Source organism: Marmota monax, unplaced genomic scaffold (assembly GCF_021218885.2).
Source record: "Marmota monax isolate L192 unplaced genomic scaffold, Marmota_monax_Labrador192_F-V1.1 WCK01_AAM20220418_F8-fsc00038, whole genome shotgun sequence".
Lineage (NCBI taxonomy): Eukaryota > Metazoa > Chordata > Mammalia > Rodentia > Sciuridae > Marmota > Marmota monax.
In genome coordinates, this window is record NW_026692498.1 from 12666596 (window position 1) to 12688470 (window position 21875).

At 43.0% G+C, this 21875-nt stretch overlaps 7 non-coding genes across 7 annotated transcripts; 4 read left to right on the forward strand and 3 right to left on the reverse strand.

The window, feature by feature from the left end:
- The first annotated feature begins 5158 nt into the window (after nt 1-5158).
- Nucleotides 5159-5231, forward strand: Trnak-uuu (transfer RNA lysine (anticodon UUU)). The gene has a single exon. It is a non-coding gene; the product is annotated as a tRNA-Lys (tRNA).
- A 2389-nt stretch (nt 5232-7620) lies between these two features.
- Trnaf-gaa (transfer RNA phenylalanine (anticodon GAA)) lies at nt 7621-7693 on the forward strand. The gene has a single exon. It is a non-coding gene; the product is annotated as a tRNA-Phe (tRNA).
- An 848-nt stretch (nt 7694-8541) lies between these two features.
- On the reverse strand, nt 8542-8614 carry Trnak-uuu (transfer RNA lysine (anticodon UUU)). Its single transcript has one exon. It is a non-coding gene; the product is annotated as a tRNA-Lys (tRNA).
- Nucleotides 8615-12111: 3497 nt separating this feature from the next.
- On the reverse strand, nt 12112-12194 carry Trnal-uaa (transfer RNA leucine (anticodon UAA)). Its single transcript has one exon. It is a non-coding gene; the product is annotated as a tRNA-Leu (tRNA).
- A 432-nt stretch (nt 12195-12626) lies between these two features.
- Nucleotides 12627-12712, reverse strand: Trnar-ucu (transfer RNA arginine (anticodon UCU)). Its single transcript is given in 2 exon segments — nt 12627-12662; nt 12676-12712. It is a non-coding gene; the product is annotated as a tRNA-Arg (tRNA).
- Nucleotides 12713-12970: 258 nt separating this feature from the next.
- Trnav-uac (transfer RNA valine (anticodon UAC)) lies at nt 12971-13043 on the forward strand. The gene has a single exon. It is a non-coding gene; the product is annotated as a tRNA-Val (tRNA).
- Nucleotides 13044-13336: 293 nt separating this feature from the next.
- On the forward strand, nt 13337-13409 carry Trnav-uac (transfer RNA valine (anticodon UAC)). Its single transcript has one exon. It is a non-coding gene; the product is annotated as a tRNA-Val (tRNA).
- Nucleotides 13410-21875: the final 8466 nt, after the last annotated feature.

A 21875-nucleotide genomic window follows, 5' to 3' on the forward strand; every position in this document is an offset into this window, starting at 1 on the left:
CATCGGAAGACCCTTCTGGTTTAACCAGACAAAAATCTAGGACGCCCACTCAAATCCGAATTGCAGAGAAACAACACATACCCTTTAGTGTAAGCGTTGTCTCAAATATTGCATGGGACATAACAAAGAGCATATTCCTTGTTTCTGTAAAATTCGGATTTCGGTGGGCACCCTGTATTTTTACTTGGTGAATCACAAGCCACTAGTGTACATCATATCCTCTGGCCTCTCTGCCCTCTATGTAGCACCCATCTTAAGACCCAGCAAAAATTCTCAGACACTCTACTTAGGAGGAACTGAATTTCAAAGCAGACCTTTGCTATTTCTGGTCCTCCATATTTCAAAGTTTACAAGTGCATTTGCACCCATCAACCAGTGGCAGAAATCACCAAGAAAGACCCCAGGAACAAGCCACTTCACCTGACCCCAGGTCTCCAGAGTTGTTCACATTCCTTTAGGATTGGGTTAAAGGACAAAAGAATCTAGAGGCTCAGGACTGAATCCTAAAAACAAAAGCAACAAAAACCCTCAAAACCCCAAACCAAAAATCCTTGTTAGGGAACCACTCCACTCAAGTGAAAGCAATTGAACAAACACACACTTTTTTTTTTTTTTTAATATATGACAGTGGAATGCATTACAATTCTTATTACACATATAGAGCACCATTTTTCATATCTTTGGTTGTATACAAAGTATATTCAAACCAATTCGTGTCTTTATACATGTACTTTGGATAATAATGATCATTACATTCCACTATCATTTCTAACCCCATACCCCCTCCCTTCCCCTTCAACCCCTCTGCCCTATCTAGAATTCATCTATTCCTCCCATGCTCCCTCTCCTTATCCCTCTATGAGTCAGCCTCCTTATATCAGAGAAAACATTTGGCATTTGTTTTATTGGGACTGGCTAACTTCGCTTAGCATTATCTTCTCCAGTGCCATCCATTTACCTGCAAATGCCATGATTTTGTTCTCTTTTATTGCTGAGTAATATTCCATTGTGTACATATGCCATATTTTAAAATCCATTCATCTATTGAAGGGCATCTAGGTTGGCTCCACAGTTTAACTATTGAAACACACACTTTTTTTTTTTTTTTTAAAGGTAGGAGTCAGGCTGAACCTTGTGGAGAGAGGGTCAAGGTCTAGTTCTCACATTCTAAGAACTCACTGGCAAAAGGCAAAATGGAGACAAACACTCTGCAGCCCTATTTACATACAGCCTTCCCTTTCTGTTAATCTGCCAAGATGTCAGCTAGGCTTCCTCTTCCAAATGGCTGGGTTTTTCAAGTAAGAGACCCTTGAAAATCCAACAATGACCAAAAGGAAGGAAACAAAAACGGTGGTCTAATAAATTGGGCAGTTCAAACTTTGCATGATGCCTGTCAGAGTGCGTGATGGGTCTGTTTCTCAATTATGTAGTCGAATGGGAGAAATAAAGAATGTCTATGCACTTCTGCCTTTGTCAATGCTTTATTCGCTCAAATCACTCAATGTTTTATTTATTTATTTATTTATTTTTGGTGGTGGTGCTATGGATTAAACCCAGAGTTTTGTGCATTTGAGGCAATCACGCTACCAACCGAGCTGTATCTCCAGCCTGCTCTATAGGTTCTTAATCAAGAAAATGACAATCCTGGATGCTAGGCACTGCAATAGACATAATTAATTCACAGCAAACAATTCTAGATTAATTAAGCCACAGCAAACAATTCTAGATTAATTCTAAGCACTGCAAACACACTTAATCATGACAGGCTCATGACAGACATTCTCTCTGCAGGCAAAGTTCTACTGTCAGATCAAAAGTCTCAAGCCTTAGGCTTTAAGTCCAGCAGATGCACATTCACTCAGACCGTAGTGATCAGTCAGGAACCAAGGCAGGCTTCTCCTGGGTCGTAGGGAGAAGTTGCGGCTCTCACCAGGGTCAAGATGTGGTTGTAGAGTTTGAGAGAGGTGAGAAAAATGCAGAGGATCAGGCAAAGGATGAGAAGAGTTGGGATGTCAGTCCAGGTCCTCATCAGGCTCTCCAGCGTGAGAGTGAGTGCTCTCCGGCATTAGTGTCGGCTGGCTGAATGTCTCTTCTGCTCCATTATTTATACCAAATTTTGGGGCTTTTGACACCGCTTTCAATCTCTATCAGCGGCCATCGGGTCTCTCAGTTATGTCATTTATCTGATGTTAAAACATCTGGTCTGGTGGTCCCCAAACTGATTTTCTCGCTGTTCCCCCTTTATCGGGGTGAGGACAACATGCCAGAGACTTCACTGAGTTTGTCAGGGTGGGGAGAAGTGATTTGTTTGTGCCTGAGGGCCATACTGGAGGGCTCCATAGGCCTGCCTCGTGAGATTGCAGGTTTCAAACTGGAGCTTTAAAATGGAGTTGCTTAGGCTCACGCCTAAGGCCATCCTGGTTAGGCCAGGATGTCCAATTGTTTGGTCTAGGACCAGTCTAGATGTTATTGTGAATGTATTTATTTTAAAGATGTGATCATGGAGCTGGTGGTAGCACAATCCTGTAATCCCAGTGGCTACGGAGGCTGAGGTAGGAGGATGGCAAGTCTGTGGCCAGCCTCAGCAATTTAGCAAGACCCTGTCTCAAAATAAAAAATAAAAGGGTTGGGGACGTGGCTCAGTAGTAAAGCTCTGGGTTCAATTCCTAGTATTTAAAAAAAAAAAAAAAAAGTATGATCATGGGACAGACCTGAGTGAAGGCTACAGACTCGAGTTCTAACCAATAGCCTAACAGTCTTTCAATAGCTGTTTAGCATAGATTTTGACCAACAGTACTGGTACTTTTCCAATACCTGATTAGCATAGATAATGATCAATGCCCTACCCAGTAGCTGTATAAACACCTAGACTAGTACATTTAAGTGGCAATCCCTATTCCAGCCCCCTCAACCTACAGGAGTTTGTCTTTTCTCACTTGAATAAACCCTACTCTTTTATGCTAAATAAGTAAACATTTCCATCAGTAGGTTTTGCCTGCAAATGCGTGATTTTATTCTCTTTTATTTTATTTACTTATTTATAGTGGTGCTGAGAATGGAACCCAGTGCCTCACACATGCTAGACAAGCGCTCTACCACTGAGTCACAACCCCAGCACCTATTCTCTTTTATTGCTGAGTAATATTCCATTGTAAAGTCAATTACCCTCCCTAATGTGATTGTACCTCATCCAGTCATCAGACACCCTCAAGAGCAAAAAAGGATTTTTTTTTTTTTCTGATGAAGACATACTTCTCAAATTTTGATACAAAAAACCTGCTGGAGTCTCCAGCTTACGACCTGCTGAATTTGAATTCAAGACCCCAACGTCAACTCTTATGTGAATTTTCTGTCAATCTGCCCTAAAGGATTTGAACTTGTCAACCCCAGTGTTTGAACCAAGTTCTTAAAAAAACTCTCTCCTTGTCTGTGTGTTTCCTATTGGTTTTCTGGAGAATCCTGACAGCACATTTTAAAGTGTCACATCATGCACAGGAAATGGAGAGTGGAAGCCTGTTTCTACAGCTCTGAGCCTAGGACAGCTACCTCGGGGATGTAGAGGTGGGAGTCACACTCCTAGGAAGTGTTGGGCCTGTAACCCTGTCCAGCTTTCTGACTGAAGAGAAAAGGAGAATCCCTGAATCCTCTTGCGATCTGAGCAAGAAGCTCAGAGAAGACTGTGGAGTTCTGACTGGGTCAGCTTCCTGCAGGTGTGCAAACTCCAACTCACTTTCCAAGGTGTAGTCCTAAGGTTTTCTGATTTTCCCTGCCACATGCTACTCTGCCAGCTGCTCATGTCATAGGGAGCTTCCTAGAGAGGATGGCATTTAAACAATGTTCTCAAATCTGGAAAAGATAACTGAAATATGCTACCCCGAAATATGCCATTTTAGCATAAGAATTATTTTGAGTTGAAAGCATTTAAGGAGCAGGTACCCCAAGAAGTTCTCTACCTTTCCCTCAATTGTCTAAAAATAGGACATAATTTACAAAGATGTTCCTATTCTCTTATCTACCAAGAAGGACAAAGGTTGGTCACTGAATGTAGTCTTATTCCCTTATCAGTGTGGAGATGGCACTGGAGGAATCTCTCTGTATGACTTTGCTAACTACCTTTATCTACCAATACTTTGCCATCTATCTATCTCCTGTAATTTATTGTCCCTGGAGAGGTAGGGTCCTATATTTCTTGTCACTTCTCCAAAAATTTAACGTTCTTTGTTGAAGATGCTATTATATAAACTGGAATTCTAGAGCATCCCTTTAAGAATCACACATTCCCTGGCTCTCTCCCATGTATACGTGAAATGCACATGTTAATACATTTCGCGTTGCTTTTCTCATTATTCTGTCTTTTGTCACAAGGGTCTCAGCTGAGAATTCCAAAAGGTAGAAAGTAAAATTATTCTTCTTTCTCGACAGGTGCTTGGGAGCCACGAGGGGACAGACGTTGAAAGGGAGGTGACATTCCAACTAGCGACAGAACAGAGGCTCAGAGAACTGAAGGTTGTGACCGGATCTGCGCTGTGAAAATAGCGCGGCTTACAGGTGAGCAGCAGGGGGCCCGCGGTGGATTCGGCCAGCGAACCGCTCTGAGCTGCGCGTGCGCAGGGACCTGCCCGCCGGGACCCGGGGGCGTGGGGCCGGCTTCCCGGAGGCCGCCCGGGCTGCAGCCGCTTCGGTTCGCTTCCCAGGTCTCTGTCTTTTGAAGTGGGCATGTCGGCGGGGGGCAAGGAATTGGAAGTGGCGTCTTGATGCCTTTAACCTCCGAACTGTGGTCTCTGAACCTGTACGCTTTGGGTTTAGGACGGAGCACCGCGCAGGGGTGGGGACGGTTAGGAGGAGGATTTCCTTTTCGAGCAATTTTGCAGAACTCGGGGTGCACGTGTGCCAGGGTGCAGGTGCCTCCAAATAAATGAGGAGCGTGTTTTATTTTATTTTAAAAAGAGTCTGTATCCAGCTGCCAAGGCATACATGAGCCACGTGCTCTCCAGATTTCCTCACTTCGTCCTCTCCTCGCTTCCATGGGGTCCGTACTTGGGGATTAGATTGAATCGCGCACTAACGAGGAACCCAGAAACTCGCCAATGATATGGTTATTACTGTGCAGCAAAAATGATTACAGTTTTCTCTCAATAAAGTGGCAGCTGTGCTGTGGGCCCGGATAGCTCAGTCGGTAGAGCATCAGACTTTTAATCTGAGGGTCCAGGGTTCAAGTCCCTGTTCGGGCGCAGCTTCCTTTTTTATTAATCAAATAAGAACTAGTTTTCAGATCCCAAGCACCTTTAGAGAGAGGAATGCTGAATTCCTGCAGTGCCTACTCCAATGACTCCAAACAGTTCTTGCAAAGAAGCAAGGGCATTAAGGAGGATGAATACTTGTAGGTCCTTGTGCGAAGGCATCCAGAGACTTCTAATCTATCATCGTGGCGCATGCAGACACCTTTATCCTGCAGCCTATCTCCCTTCTGCTGAATCCCAACTACTGCTGTTGCATTGCAGGATGGGAAACAAGCTCCTCTGCGACCTCGCTTCGTTCCCTTGCTGGCTATCTTGGGTTTTGCTCCTGCTAGGTGCCTGCGAATATGGCACGGACCCTGCACCTTTCAACCCGTCCCTTAGACTTTTTTTTTTTTTTTCCCTGAAAAGGAAGAGATCATCTGAAGTCTCAAACAGAGCAACTCCCCTCTCTAAACTAGACCAAATCACACCCACCCCGGCCGGTCCCAAAGTGTGACCAGAGTACAGAGTGAAGTTGAGGTTGACATACCAGCTTCTGTTAGTGGGGGAAGGAGGGCGCACGCTGGGAGAGAATGCATAAAAGGCGCTGGAATGGGACAAAATGATAAAAAGCACCCACCCAAATATGGGGAAATTTCACCTACAGCAAGCCTTTAGGAAGTTGGCTTGTTAACATAAAAAGCTCAGGCACAAGGTCACCCAGGTGAACTAATTTTCCCTGGGCAGTTGAGAGTCCAGGTGCGGCTCTTGACTAACCAGAGATTGAGCCTTCCTTGGTTCAGCCAGGCCACAGAAAGAAGCCCAGCTTAATTTCATTGACAGTATGGGAAGGTGGCCTGAAGGAGTCAGCTGCCCTCTTAGCAGGTGATGGACTTTGGTCCCCAGCCAGTGATGATTAGAGGGAAAGGTCAAGGTGAAGGTGGAACTTGAATTTGAGGCAGGGTCTTCACCCTTCACTCAGGATCCACACAGATTCCACAATTACCATCTCCTCCTCTCTAAAACTCAGCTTCCTTGGGAATAATAATTTGTAATAATAATAAAAATAGCTTCCATCACATAAAGTTTTTGTGTTAATTAAATGAGATAGGAAACCCTGTGCAGTGCTTAACAGGGGCTTTGCCTGAAAGCAGGCAGTGGATAGATGGTAATTATTATTATTACTAAAGAGTTTTCAATTTAGAACTGAATCAAAAGATACATATTGGAACAGGTAAGGAGCCATTTCAAAGAAATATTTGCCAAAGATTATAAACCCATATTCATGTAACCAGTGGTCACTGATCCAAGAAAGAGTGGAATGGTTGGGTGAGACTGTCAGAAAGCATTCCAGGGAGAAAAACAGATAAGGAGCTGTGGCAAACACCCCAATTTTCCTCCTTCTCCCTGAGGGAGTCCCTTGGAACCTGATCAAATCCACTTTTGGCAGCTTTTAAAAGTAGAGTCTCTGCTCCAATCTTTTTGACTCAATTAGGACAGTCCAGGCTGGGCAAGACAGGGCAGGTGGTGGAGAGTGTTGGTTCTTTCTGGTCTTTCTTCTTCCAGTTCATCTCCTTTCCCTTTGGTGAAAAATGACAGACTAAAAACTAAAGTCTCAACCATGCCCTTTCAGTCTTCAGAACAGTCAGACGGATCTGGTTCAGTTCTGGATGGCTGGGGGCAAATGATTTATTTCAAGAATTATTGTATCATCATATTGCCGCAGTCTGGCTGCAGCAAAATAACCGGGGGGTGACGAATAACTTGTGTACGTTGATACAGCAGGAGTAGGAGCCATTTATTGCAGGACAGGAGCAGTATTCATACATTCCACACAGCTTATCTAATTAGCATAAACTAGATACATCAGTCAACCAATAAGGAATCTCCACACTTAATGGCTCGCTTTTGTTACTTCTCAAACCACTCCCTCTGGCATTTTGCCAAGCACCATCCAGACTTGTTTATGAACTTTAACATTCCCCTGACAAAATGCCAGGTGTTATTTTGACTTGTTTACAGACTCTAACATCATATCAACATTATGACACATGTGGTGTGTAGAGACTGAATGCAACCAAATAGATCAAGTGTTGGGCACAGAGAGGGTTTTCAGTGGCTGTTGTTATTCTCATTAGAGGTAGAGAAAGAATTAGGAAGACAATGAAAGGTAATCTGGGACGATGCAGAACACAAAAGTGTCCCCATATGACAGGAATTAATATTCTATGTCACTGTTCTCAAAATTTCATGGCTAAAAATAATACACTTTTTTTTTTTAAAGAATACACTTTTGAACATGAAATTAGGGACTAAAAAATTTGGAGGTGAAAGGAAATGAACATTTTTTTCTTTGTCTTTTAAATTTCCCTCCAGCACCGTACCACCTACTCTTGTCCTTGCCGAAATAGCTCAGTTGGGAGAGCGTTAGACTGAAGATCTAAAGGTCCCTGGTTCGATCCCGGGTTTCGGCAGATCCTTTTGTTGAATGAAGTGCACCAAATGTTCTTCCTGAGCCCCATTTGCACAAGTACACCTACACTGAAAGCCCACACCCTACGCGTACACACAGAGCTTTATGTGTATCCCTTCAAGGGGTACAGAATGAGTTAATTTTATTTAGTTTAGCATTATGAGGACCCCAAAGAGTTTAAGCCTCTTAAATCTCAGGATAATCTGTTTCCAAGTCCATAGTCGCTCCATGTACTACTTGTAGCAATATATGGGGCAAAGCATTATTTTGTGGAGGCTGGCATGTCTACCACACAGGTGGAAGGTGTTGGGTTGTTTGTCCTTAGTGTACTTACCTTACTAGGGATGCAAATTTTCTTAACAGTGACAGATATAAAGATGACCCTAAAAACATTTATTTCCACTGCAAGACTCACAAAGTAAGGAGCCCATGAATCTGGTGAAGGACCGTGCCTCGTTGGGGACTTGTAAATGATGCATTACCGGAAATATTTCTTCAAATCTCAGTTTCCTCACTGAGCTTTTAATAAAAAAGTGCCCGAACACATTCCTCGGTGCCCAAAGCTGCAGAATTCCTGCCCAAAGTATTACTCTTGTGATTCTGACAGGTGTGCAACTTTATTTATTTTTATTGGTTGTGCAACTGTATTACTTATGTATTTATTGACATTTTGAATATAAAAGTAGTACTTATCAGACTTAAGGGGAAAAATGTCCACGTTGGACACTTTCACTTTTTCAGTAAATTCCAGGTATAGCGCAGCAAACAACCTTTCGGGTTGTGTCTTCTCTGCTGCTTGCTCAGCTACAGACTCAAGCAAGTTCGTTTTGAGGCTTAAAACAACACACACGCCCGAACAGGGACTTGAACCCTGGACCCTCAGATTAAAAGTCTGATGCTCTACCGACTGAGCTATCCGGGCTCTGCAAGGATAGTCTTCCCTTAATCTATCTGCAGTAAAACAGGCCACGTGCCAGCATTCTTTCCCTCCTGGATTAAAATCCCGGGTCTTTCGGATGACAAAGTGTTCCTACAAAATCGAGAAGAGCTGGCGTCTGGACAAATGCTGCCCTTCTCTCATCACATGTAGAATATAAAGTTTAACAGCACAGCTTCCTGTCTGACCAGCCGCAAGCCCCAATCTCAGGCGCCCTATGGGGCACTTCCATGTCAAATTCCCCAGATTCAGAACCTCTGGACCGATTTCTAATCCCGGTCTTGGTAGGAGAAGAGCCCTGGAACGTCTAGGGAGGAAGATGCATGCTCAGGTGTCCAATAGTTGGGCTACCATCCGACAGACCCCCACTGAATGCCCTCTGCACTCCAGGACCTCAGCAAACTCGTGGCGCTGCAAAGCCTCGCTGTCCGTCCTCGGTGGGGCCGGATCACAGCAAACCCGAGGTCCTCAGGCGAGCGCTGAGGTGCTGGAGCCAGCCTTGGCGCACCTGGGAGGATGGGGCCAGGACCACCCAGCCACGCTCTCTAGGGTTAGGCCTAAACCGAGCCATGAATGGTGACTGGGATCGGCCCCTGAAGACTTGGAAAAAGAATTCTGATCAGAGGGAATGGCAAACGGGCAATGACATCATTTACTTCGCTGGGAGTCTGCTTCGGTGGAGAAAGATGCTGAACATGCAAATTAAGGGCTACTTTTTAATCTTTTTAAAGGGAGACCTGTTATCTTGGCAGCTGTTTCCTGAATGCATGTCATTAGTCATTTTTTTAAAGACTTGTCCTGCTTCTTCATAACTTCTTTGCCATATCATTCTGAAAGGCATTGGAAAAGATTGCCGGAAGGGGAGCATTTGGAATCATATAAGGTTGGAGCCTCGCACACATTTTAGCTCTTGGAGTTAAGAGGCAACCCACCATATCAGGAAGCAATGAGGAAATTATGTATGAAGGGATCAGCGGAGGGCTGGGGTTGTAGCTCAGTGGTAAAGGACTGGGATGTAGTGGAAAAGTGTCCTTGGGTTCAATCCCCAGTGCTAAATAATAAACAAACAAACAAACAAATAATAAAAATAGCCAGTTATGGAAAGATATAAGATATTCAGGTTATGCTGGATATAAAGGATGCAATGTGCCATACGATGTGTATATATTTATTGGTGAAAAATGAAAGAATATGTGCACATATGAATTATACTTAGTTATATATGCCATATATGTATATATGTATATAAATATATATCAAAAAATCTAATAAAGATGTCTTTTTTTAAGGATGACAATGAATCTCTCACTGTTTCCTTTATCACACATATCTGTATTATTGGAATTTAAAAAACAAGAATGTGTTATTTTTGTAGTAAAATAAGTGAAAAATCTGTGATCTGTTACATTATTACAAGCTTTTAGGATCTCCTAGTTGGCTTCTCAGATCCAAACTTCTTTGAGCTGTTTTTTTTTTTTTTTTTTGTGTGTGTGTATGTGATTTTCTTTCTTTTTTTTTTAAAATTGATTTTATTTTTTTAAATACATGACAGTGGAATGTATTACAATTCTTATTACACATATAGAGCATAATCTTTCATATCTTTGTATAAAGTATTTTCACATCAATTCATGTCTTTATACATGTACTTGTGTTTTTTTTTTTTTGCATTACAATTCTTATTACACATATATACCAAAATTTTTCATATCTCTGAATATAAAGTAGGTTGACACCCAATTCGTGTCTTCATATATGTACTTTGGATAATGATGTCCATCACATTCCACCATTCTTGTTAATCTCCTGCCTCCTCCCTTTCCCTCCCTCCCCTCTTCTCTATCTAGAGTTCGTCTATTCCTCCCATGTTCCCCCTCCCTACACCACTATGAATCAGCCTCCTTATATCAGAGACAACATTCAGCATTTGTTTTTTTGGGATTGGCTAACTTCACTTAGCATTATCTTTTCCAGCAATTTACCTGCAAATGCCATGATTTTATTCTTTTTTATTGCTGAGTAAAATTCCATTGTGTATCTTTAAGCTGCATCTTTGAGCTGTTTTCTAAGTATTCCACAGAGAAAGATTAAAAACACAAACTTCCTCCTCAATGCCTCATAGTTTTGGAGGGGATTGTTGGTATTGGAAAATCACACACGTGTTAGATTCAGTTTTCACAAGAGAAAGATGCCAATCTCTAAACATGGGATAGCAAATTTAGGTTCAAAGGAGAACACTAAAACTAGACCCCCTCCCCCAAGCAGCCCTCTTGCCAAGCCTCACAGCCCCAGGCAAGTTATGAGCCTTTGCCCTGTTCCTCTGTCTACCTCCGAAGCTTGGCTTCTTTCAAGGCACCAAGTTCACAGTGGCTGCTGAGGATGGATCCTAATGAACAAGAGCATGAAGACCTGTTCAGCTCAAACACAGGCCTCAAACTGCCTTCTCATCCAGTGTCCATAGTGTGGGACAGTCCTGCTCAGCGTCCAGTAGTAACTGGAGCTGCCTGCATTTCATTCAGTACTTCCTAAGTGCTCTTTTCCCCTCCATGCCCAACTTGAAAGATTAGCACATCCCACACTCTAACACCTTTTGGATTGGGGAATTCTGGCCTATCTTAGAGTGCAAGAGGTGTCCAGAGGTCCCTGCTTGATCCTTTCCAGATGGGCTGGGAACCGGGGGCTCTGAGCCTTCCCACATGGCTGTGTTTTTTCCTTTTAGGATATTTCTACGTTCCCCCACGCGTGGCTCAGTGCCTCCTGCAAGGCAAATTCTCAGAGACTCCTTGAATGAGGGGCTAGTTGAATGAAGGCCATTGGTCAGGGAAGGCTTAGAGTGGAGGAGGAGGGACAGAATTGATCCTTGGGAGTTCTTATTTGGTTGGGAGGGTTGAATATTAATGTCAAGTAAAGGACAACTCTATGCCACTACACTGTGCCACCTTGCTTCATCTTTTCTCTCTCTCTCTCTCTCTGTGGTGACACTGGGGAATTGGACCCAGGGGCGCTCTACCACTGAACTGCATCCTCAGCCCTTTTTATTTATTTATTTATTTTTATTCTGAGATAGGGCCTTGTCAACTTGCCCAGGCTGGCCTCTAACTTGCAATTTGCAGTTCTCTGCCTCAGCCTCCCGAGTCACTGGGATCATTTAGAACAGTACTTGGAGCTTACAGGATCTAAAAGAAAAAAAAAAAAAAAAAGAAAAAAAAACCAAAACAACAAAACCCCTGCTACCAGTGAACGTATTTACAGCACAATGTCCTTGTTCTGTACCTTTAAACTCAAAGAATTATAAATTTCAACCAGAAGTTTTCTTTCCACTTGGCAAAGCATCAGCTCCAAAGGTGTCCTTCAAGTTTTATTTACTGGCGAAAAACAGGTATCTTTTTTCACGTTAACACGTGATCTCTCCCTCCTTTGAGGACTTGCGTTTAAGGTCTATTTGGAAACAAACTCAGGATTTAGAAAACACAACCACTCTTTACCAGAAGTGGGGTTCGAACCCACGCGGATATAAATCCATTGGATCTTAAGTCCAACGCCTTAACCACTCGGCCATTCTGGTAACTGAGGACCCCTTAATTTGGTTTTTGATTACTTCGGCAATTTTGGGCTTTTTTTTTTTTTTAAAGTTCTAAAATTAAAAAAAATTCTTGGAATTAAAAAATAACCCGGAGTGATGGTGATGGTGATGGTGATGGCGGGGACTCCTCAGTAACTTTTGCTCGTATCTCGCTAACGTCTTCATTTGGTGACCAGGAATTGGAGCCTCGTGACAGTGATTGGAAAAAGTAGCGGGATCATTTCGGGTGGCAGGAACCCCAGCACGCCCAAGCAAGGGTTTTTCCTTTGTTTGATTCTTGCTTTTATTTGGTAAGGGGACATATTAAGGGACTGAAATCTCTTGAGTCCTTCCAGTTCGTGACCCCCCCTGGGTGGTTGCAGTTTTGATCCTCGATTTTCGTTCCTACTTGCTGTCCCGTTTATTTAAAAAAAGCGACTCTGGTGGGACTCGAACCCACAACCTTTGAATTCCTCCATTTATCTAGAAGTCCAATGCGCTATCCATTGCGCCACAGAGCCAGACAGCTGGTTTTCTTTCGCGCTTTATACATCAGGGCAGGAGCCGCGCGCAGCCGGGAGCCGAGCGCTGCCTTCCCCAGAGTAACCACGCAGCCGTGTGGCCGAGGAAAGCCTTGCCTGGGATCCGCGCCAGAAAATCTGAAAAGCTTTGGAAAATTTCTTTCCGAGCACGTTTGCCAAGCGCCCAACCTAATCTCGTTTACAGTTACATTGTCTTTGTGCGCAGTTATGATATCCCGGCCCGCCTGGTGCCTACGGGGTTCCATAGTGTAGCGGTTATCACGTCTGCTTTACACGCAGAAGGTCCTGGGTTCGAGCCCCAGTGGAACCACGGAGGTGCTTTTCTTTTTTTCCCCGCCCCCAGCCCCCTTCACCTTAACCATTTTTAAACCTTGGATTTTGGTTTTGTTTCCGGAAGCTGCAGTCGCGGTCGTTTCCACGGTGTCCGCAGCGTGCTCAGTCTTAAATCAACAGCCTTTTTCCTTTGAGCGTTGGAACGTTTGTATTTCTTTTGGAGCTTTTTCCTCCATCCGCAGTCCCTGAACATCCAGTTTCGGTTTCTTTGTACCTTATTAAAATTTATTATCTTGAATTAAGTAACCTTGGTGCCTACTCCTTGCACGTGGTTCCATAGTGTAGCGGTTATCACGTCTGCTTTACACGCAGAAGGCCCTGGGTTCGAGCCCCAGTGGAACCAGCTCGTGCTGCAAGGCGGTCTTTTTGAGTTCTGTGTTGCCTCTCGAGCCACATTTTGCTTGAGGAAGCTGGAGAGGAGCGGTCTAGCCAGAGTCCCGTTGGCGTTTCCAGCCCTGCAGCCCTGTCCCCGCTTTCCTGAGCGTTCAGTCGAATGGGCTGCCCCCATGTGGCATGTCCTGGGAAGTGCAAGTGGCTCTTCACAGCAGCCTGCGCCTGCGCCCTTGGTGGAGCTGCCTGCAGCTCAGGACTCTTGAGCTGACTCCGCGGAGTCCCCAGCGTCGCCCTGCCGCTCAGTACGTGCCATCGTCTAAGCTCCTCCCGCACTACCTTTAAAAGCCGCTACCGCACCACGGAGTTGAGCATTCCGAAGTCCACTTCCTGCCTTGTTGATTAACCTCTGGTCCACAGACTTATATTTTATTTATTGAAATTAAAAATACTTTTTGAAAAATTAATGTGCGCAGGGTAAAGAATTCAAAATCCTTCTCATGTCCTTTCTTTTAAACTCTTTACCTCTTGTCAGGTTTTCTGTTATATCGTTAATGTTTTCTTTCTGGTTCCTAGTTGTTCTTTGTATTTTCTTCAGATTCAGGACATTTAAAATGTATATATTTAACGCTGGGGATTGAACAGAGCCCTGCGCATGCGCACCCTTCCTCTGAGCTGCAAAGGGCCACCGCCTCCTCGCCACCCCCACCACCGCGTGTGCCCTGCGGGGGACTAATTTTGCAAATGTATTCCCCAGACTTGCCATTTGTCTTTTTATTATGATACTTACTCTATGCTATGCAGAAATTACCTATTTTTTATATGGTCTAATTCATCATCCCCTTATTTGGGGGAGGGAGGAACTCTTACAATTTCTTGGTTAGAAAGTACTTCCTTATTTTGAGAATGTATCTCAAAAATTATGCTATATTTTCTCTCAATGATTATATAATTAAAAGTTTTGTAATGGGTAAGAGAGGGAAGATGGGCTTTTACAAAGGGATTTTATGAAGACTTTTGGGGACTGAAGGTCACGGGTGTAAACCGGTCTGCTTGGTAAAATTACACTGATTCCAGAAATTAAAATGCTCCTGCCTTTGCATGTTGCTTAACCCCCTTAGAACTTTCCAGAAGCTCTGCTAAAGTAGGTATAGTTTCTTGTACTCCCTGGGCTCATCAAACCCATTCCTTGTGCTTTCCTGTGTGCACCTGTCACAAAGGCCATAGTCCAGAGGTTCAACCTGGAGACTCCAGAACTAAACTGAGGTTCAGTTTCTAGTCATCTCTTCCTGGTTGTGTATCCTGGGCACAGTATGTAACCAGTCTGTGCTGCACGGCCTTGGACTAGCTGCTTAACTGCTGGGTGAACTTCTTTCTTTGTATAATGGGGATAATATCTCACACGATTCTTGAGAGGATATGGTGAAATAGTACATCTGTATATGTCAGATTATCTGCACTTAGTAGACAGGGAGTAAATGTCATTAATTCTGTTTTGACAGGTAGGTGTGGTACAGTTTGAGTAGAACAATATCACTCCCTTAGGGACATTTTTAGGAAATGCTGCAGTTAGAATATGTGATCTTAATTTGCAAGGTCTCTGCTCGGCTTGTCTTCTCTCTCTGTCTCTTTGCACTGTCTTTGGTTTATGTGTATCTCTGTGCCCAAACTCCCCCCTTTTTTCTTCAAGGAAACCAGTTACTTGGATCTGGCCACACCCTAATGACCACATTTTAATTTTCTTACCTTTCTGAAGACCCTATCTGTAAATAAGGTCATAATCTGAGGCACTGGGGGTTGAGGCTTCAAGATATGATTTTTAGGTGGTGTTTTAGTCAGTTTTTTCACTGCTGTGACAAAAGACATGATGAACAATTTTAGAGGAGGAAAAGTTTTTGGGGGGTTCATGGTTTCAGAGGTGTCAGTCCATAGATGGCTGGCTCCATTCCTTGAGGTTCGAGGTGAGGCAGAACATCATGGCGGACAAGTGTGATGGAGGAAAGTGGCTCAGTGCCCTGCACCAGGAAGCAGGGAGAGACTCCCCTTACCGCAGATAAAGTCATGTCCCCAATGACCCACCTCCTCTTGCCACCCCCTTACCTGCCACAGTTACCACCAAATCAATCCCTACCAGGGGATTAACACACTGAGTAGGTTAAGGCTCTCATAACCCCGTCATCTCCCCTCTACACTTCCTTGGCATTGTCTCACAGGTGAGCTTTTGGGAGAAACCTAATATTTAAACCCTAACAATTCAACCCAGACCACAAATTATCCAAACAGAACAAGCGGTTTTGCCCCCAAACATACACCCTTCTGAATTTCTCTTCTTGGGGGATTGCATCACCACACCCCACCCCAGTCAGACACCACGCAGGTACTCTGACTGCCCCTCATTCTGCTTTCCTACCATGTAGTCAAGTCACCAGGTCCTGCAGATTGTGTCATCTACACCCCCCTCTCCCCCACTCTGCTGCTCAGTGGGTCTCTGTCATCTCTCCTCCGACCTCCCAACAGCATCCCCATCTTTGCTCTAGCACTACTCCAGTCAAAGCTTCACAGAGCAATCAGAATGACTCCTCTAAAGTGTAATTCACGTCTCCTGTTTCCTTTACCCCGGAGCCCTCTGAGCCGTGGTCTTCCTCTCCAGCTTCTTTCTTGCCACATTTCCTTGCTGGGTTGCCGTGTGTTCACTAAGTCCTTGTATGGCACACTTGCTCCCCAGTGCAGCAGTGTTGGGAGGTGAGAGCCAATGGGAGCTGTTTGGCTCACGGGGGATCCCCCCTCGTGACTGTATTGGTGCTGATTATGAAAGGACTGGAAGCTGCAAGTCCAACCTCTTGCTCTGTTTCACTGTGTGATGCCCTTTGGCCTGTTATGACACGGTAGGAAAGCCTGTACCAGTGGCACCCCTTGTTCTTGGACTTGCCAGCCTCCAGAACCAGGAGCCAAATGTGCTGAATATAAGTATAGTATCCAGAATTGTTTCTGTTCATTGTAAATTAGTCTGGAGCATTCTATTACAGCAGCCTAAAATGAACTAGGACACCTGCTGCCTAGTCCTTGAGTCTTCTGCTCCTTCATCATTAAAGACCCACGGCTCCCCATTCATGACAATTCGGATCCAACTTCCTCTCTTCATTCTTGATTTCAACCCCAGCATCAGAGGAACTGGTTACTCCTTTCTTCTGGCCCTTATTTAATTTTGTGGTATCGAGATCCATGAGCTCAAGACATTTTGCTTTTTATTTTTTATTTTTCTTCCCCGACCCCCAACTATTGTTAAGTTAAAAAAAAAAATTCTGACGCTAGATAAAATGGTAAGGAAAACTTCATTCAGGACTGTTGCAATAGGTGTCAAGATTGTTGACTCAACTACAAGTACAGTAAGGCGGGATTTATAACCACAAAGAAGAGTCAGAGGAGGGTGCTGGTGGATAGAAAATTGCTAAGAGGAGACCTCAGGCTGAGGGAATCTTGGAGAGCCGACTTAGCTGGATTCTTGCTGAAGCAGGATGATTAGATATCAAGGGTGTGTGGATTCTTCATAAACTGAGCTTGCATGATTCTTGCTGAAACTGGGCTTTGTGCAGGGCAAGGATGGGGGGTGGCTGGGGTCTGTGCATAGTTGGGAGGGGGTTCAGAGAAGTCTGGTTGAAGTTTGGTCAAGGAGACAGGTTTCCTCAGTACCCTGCTGGGTTCCCCGTCTGCAGTAGGCCGTGACTCATACATGCATGGGGAATTGAAGGTGATTCTGAGAAACAAAACAAAACAAAACAAAACTTTTTTTGACAGAGGTATTTAAAAATTTTGATCTTGTGAAAGTAAATTTAATTCAAGATCTTTTGTAATCAAAATTTTTATCCATCAAAGAAACTTTATTCCCTCTTTTTGGGAGATCGTCTTTGAAGGTTTTCAAACACAGCACACACGTTCCAGGGCAAGGTCTCATTGGAAATCACTCCACTGAAAGTTTTGAAAAGGCAGGGCTTATCACGGAGCAAGATGTGAAACCTGAAGTATCGGGGATTTCTTCTAGAAGAAGAGAGAGGAGGGAAAACTTTGTGATCATTGGTTAGGCAACATTTCTTAAATAAGACACATACAGTATGATCCAGAAACTAAAAAAATGAATAAATTTAATTTCATCAACATAAAAAAGTTTGTTTCTCTAAAGACACTATTTTTAAAGAATATATCAGTTTATTGTAAAGGATATTTTAAAGGATACAAACAACCAGCCAGATGAAGAGATACATAAGGCAAGATATGGATAGGTCCTCAGTGTAGGGAAGACATTGTTAAAGGAAAAGAGAAGTCACTAACTGGGAGAAAAAAAAATTGTAAAAGGTTTACCTGATAAAATTCTTGTATTCAGAATTTGTTTAAAAATTCTTTTAATTCACTGGGCACAGTGACGCATGCCTGTAATCCCAGCAGCTCAGGAGGCTGAGGCAGGAGGTTCTGAAGTTTGAGGCCAGCTTCAGCAATTTAGTGAGACCCTAGGTAACTCAGTGAGACCCTGTCTTGAAATGAAAAATAAAAAGGGCTGGGGATGTGACTCAGTGATAAAGTGCCCTAGATTAAATCCCTGGGTGTGGTAAGGGGAACCTCAAAAAACAAAAACCAAAAATTCTTATAATTCAATAATAAGAAAACAAACAACCCAACTAAACAAATGGGCACAGATCCAAGAACAGATGTTTCACCAAAGAGAATACATAGAGGTGGTAAATGAAAACATAAAAAGATTCTCAATATTATTAGCTATTAGGAAAATGCACACTAAATCTCAATAAAATATCACTACATACCTCGTAGAAAAACTAAAACACAAAATAAAATCATACAACTGACAATACCCCGTACTGGTAAGGGTGAGGAGCAGCTGAGAGTGTCCTATGTTGTTCATTGGAATGCGGAATCATCCAGCCACTTAGGAAGAATTTTGAAATTTCATTCTTTTTTCATTCATTCATTTTTTTTGATACTGGGGATTGAGCCCAGGGGTGCTTTTACACTGAGCAACACCCCAAGTCCTTTTTAAATTTTTCTTTGAGGTAGGGTTTAAGTTTCCCAGGCTGGCCTCCAACTTGTAATCCTCCTGCCTCAGCCTCCGGAAGAGACAAAATTACAGGTATGCACTACCACTCTGGGCTAGAAGTTTCTTTCGAAGGTAAAAGCACTCACTAGATGACTAGGCAGTTCCACTTCTAGGCATTTACTGGAGAGAAATGAAAGCACATGTTTACACAGAGACCTATATGTGAATGTTTATAGTGATTCTATTAATCTCAAAAACTGGAAACAAACTGTATGTTTTTAACTGAATAGATAAGCCAATGGTGGTACTAGCCATACCACAGTGAGAAAACAAAAAACAAAAAAACACGAATTTCTGACATATGCAACGATGTGAACTAATTTCAGCAGCATTATGCTAAGGGAAATAAATCATCCCAAAGTGTTATGTGCTCTATGGTGGTATTCATGTGACTTTCTGGAAAGGGGGAAACTATAGGGACAGAAGATACATCAAGGGTTCCCTCCGGAAAGTCCAAATAGGATTCGACATGATGTGTGCTTGGACCTGGGTTCTCCGGAGAAACAGAACCAATAGATCACAGATGGATACAGAACGAGGTTTATGGTGAGAGATCGGCCTGTGGGGGTATCTTAGTCCATTTGGGCAGCTACACAAACACACAAACAACAACCACCACAAAAACCACCCCGGGCTTTATAAGATACACAACAGGAATTCGTGTTTCACAGTTCTGGTGGCTGGGAGATCCAGACGTGAGGCCCTGGCAGTTTCAGTGTCTGGCAAAGGCTTGCATCCTGTCAGAGATAGTGGAAGGGCAGAGGAGCTCTCTGGGGCCTCTTTTAGGAGGGCACTAATGCAGTCTATGAGGACTGTGCCCTTGAGACTTAGTCACTTCCCAAAGGCTCTACTTCCAAACACCATCACCCTGGGGAGTATGTTTCAACATGGGAATTTGGGGTGGTGGGGACAAAGATACTCAATCTATTGCAATAGTGGTATGATTGCAGTCCAAATCCCCAAGCCTGGGACCCAGACAGCCAATGGTTATTAGTCCTGCTCTGAGTCTCAAGGCCCCAAACCCAGTGGCATTGATGTCTGGGTGCAGGAGCTGACGGGAGGCCCGGTTCAGGCAGAGAGCAAGTTCACCCTTCTTCTACTTTTTTTTTTTTTTCTATTTGGGCCCTTGATGGACTGGATGATGCCCACCCTCATTATAAAGACGATCTGTTTTACTAGGTCCACAGATTCAAATACTAAGCTCTCCAGACAGAACCACCCAGAAATAACGTTTTACCAGCAATCCAGGTATCTCTTAACCAGTCAAGTGACATGGGAAATGAACCATCACAAAGAGCCAATTTCCCACATAATGCATCTTGTCTGCAGGTGAAGAGGGTGGTGTGGGGGAAAAGTATTCACTCCACAGTGGCATGGGGGAAATCTGGGGGTGGTGGAAGCATTCTGTATTTTGATTACAGTCATGGCTACTTAATTTATATATTTGTCAAATTTCATGGAACTCTACACATTAAAAGGGTAGACTGTCCTGTAAATAACTTGCAATAAACCAATTTTATAGCACATTATAGGCTTTCAATTATAAAAACATAATAAGTAAGTAAGAAAATAAGGACTTACTGAATGATGAAATGAAATGGGAAATGGGGCTGGGGTTGTAGATCAGTGGTAAAGCACTTGCCTAGCATACATGTGAGGCACTGGGTTTGATTCTCAGAGCCACAATAAATAAATAAAAAAAAGGTCCATTGACAAAAAAAAAAAAAAAAAAAAAAAAAAAAGAAATGGATTCCAGACTGAGATTAATATCAGTTTCATATGAACAAAATTTTGTGTTCATATAATTTTTTGTAGGCTTTTGCATTTCTTGGGGGATTACAGAACTTAATCTGGGCAATATATCATGCTAGGTCACAGAACTATTGGACCTTGAGATGCCCTCCTCATAGACAAGAGGTCTCTTTTTCATTATTCTTAAAGGTGAAGAAAAAACTCTTTAACCAGGTTCAGTGGTGTGTCCCTGTAATCCCAGAGACTCAGGAGGTTAAGGAAGGAAGATTGCAAATTTGAGGCCAGCCTCAGCAATTCAGCAAGGTCCTAAGTAATTTAGTGAGATCCTGAATTAAAAAAAAAAAAAAAAAGGACTGGGAATGTAGCCCAGCAGTTAAGCACCCCTGGCTCAAATTCCCAGCACACACAAAAAATTATTTTATAATTTTTAGGAATTAAAAACAATGACTTTGAGGGGCAAGGAGAGAAGAAATGCATTCAAACCATCAGAAACCTTGCATCATTCTCCAAAATATCTATACTAAATAGATCTAAAGCAGACTAACCACTCAGAGTTATAAGGCGGCTTAGCAGGTGCCCAGTTTCAACTTCAATTGGTGTGCAGTTTGGAAATGGCTCCTATCTCCTTTTTTCTTTTATAGTTTTAGTTGAAAATGGACACAATACTTTTATCTTTTTATTTTTGTGTGGTGCTGAGGATTGAACTTGCACGCTAGGCAAGCACTCTACCACTGAGACCTCTGAGCTACAACCCAGCCCAGCTCTTAATTTCTTATTCATGTTGAGGGTTGATGGTGAGTCAGGGTGACAACAGGTAGGACAGACAGTATAATAAACATCAGAGACACAAAAAAGAGGGGGAATAAGGGAAGAGAGAGAAAGAGTAAGAAGTATAGAGAGGAGAGGAGGAGGAGAGGAGACAAGAGAAGCCAAGGAGTCAGCTGCAGTTGCTGCAGGGGTCAATCACAGGTGCTGTCATTAATAAAACTCATGGCTTTATTAACCTGTGTCTGAGCCTCTGATCTTCAGGTGTGACTTCCTTTTTGACAAGTTGCATATTGAAAAGTACATGAAAAATTTAATTAAATTTTAATAAATAAACATTATATATGTTTGTAGCATATGACATGAAGTTTATATTGTGGAATGGCCAGATACCTATTTGCATTAACTCACCTAGAATTTTTTTGTGATGAGAATACTTCAAATCTGCATTGTTAGAAATTTTCAAGCATATGACATATAGTTGACTATGGTTATCATATGCACAGTAGATCTTTTGAATTTATTTCCGGTCAAGCTGAAACTGTGCATCCTTAGACATCTCTACTCTTCAGCTTTGGGCAACCACCATTCTCTGCTTCTATGGGTTTTATTTGTTTTTAGATTTCACAATAAGTGAGATCACACATATGTGTCTTCCTGTGCCTGCATTATTTCACTTAACATGATGCTTCTGTGTTCACCGATGGTTGATGTAAATGACAGTATCTCCTCCGTTTTGATGGCCAAATAGTATTCCATTGTATTTATATACCACATTTTCTTAATCTAGTCATCTGCTGATGGACATTTATGTTGATTCCTTATCTTGGCTATTATGAGTAATGCTGTAATAAGCAT